The following is a 529-nucleotide window of genomic DNA, read 5'->3' as shown; positions in this document are numbered from 1 at the left end:
TAATTCGTTGCCCTGTTTGTCCTTCTGCTACAGCTGCAACAGATGTAAGTTTTTTATTTTATTTTATTTTGATTTATTTTATTTATTTATTTATTTTTATTTTATTTTGTTTTATTTATTTGTTTGTCTTCGTCTTTGTCTTTATTTCTTTGTCTTTAATTCGTTGCCCTGTTTGTCCTTCTGCTACAGCTGCATCAGATGTACGTTTTTTATTTTATTTTATTTTATTTTATTTTATTTTATTTTATTTCATTTTATTTTATTTTATTTCGTTTTATTTTATTTTATTGTCTTTATGTTTCTTCTTTGTCTTTATATTTCTTTGTCTTTGTCTTTCTGTCTTTGTCTTCTCTTTTTTTTTTATTTTATTACCTATACCAGACCCAAGTGTATATACACCGTAGATACCTGTACACCCTAAACCCTAAACCCTAAACCCTAAACCCTAAACCCTGAGGAATTATAAATACAAAAAAGACGAATAAATTATACAACGATTTGCATGCAGATATTTTGGGGCTTTTTGATG

The sequence above is a fragment of the Eimeria mitis genome, genomic scaffold, assembly GCF_000499745.2.
Source record: "Eimeria mitis Houghton genomic scaffold, Emh_scaff1390, whole genome shotgun sequence".
NCBI classification, from domain to species: domain Eukaryota; phylum Apicomplexa; class Conoidasida; order Eucoccidiorida; family Eimeriidae; genus Eimeria; species Eimeria mitis.
The sequence above is the reverse complement of the archived record's forward strand: the minus strand, read 5'-3'. Positions refer to the sequence as shown.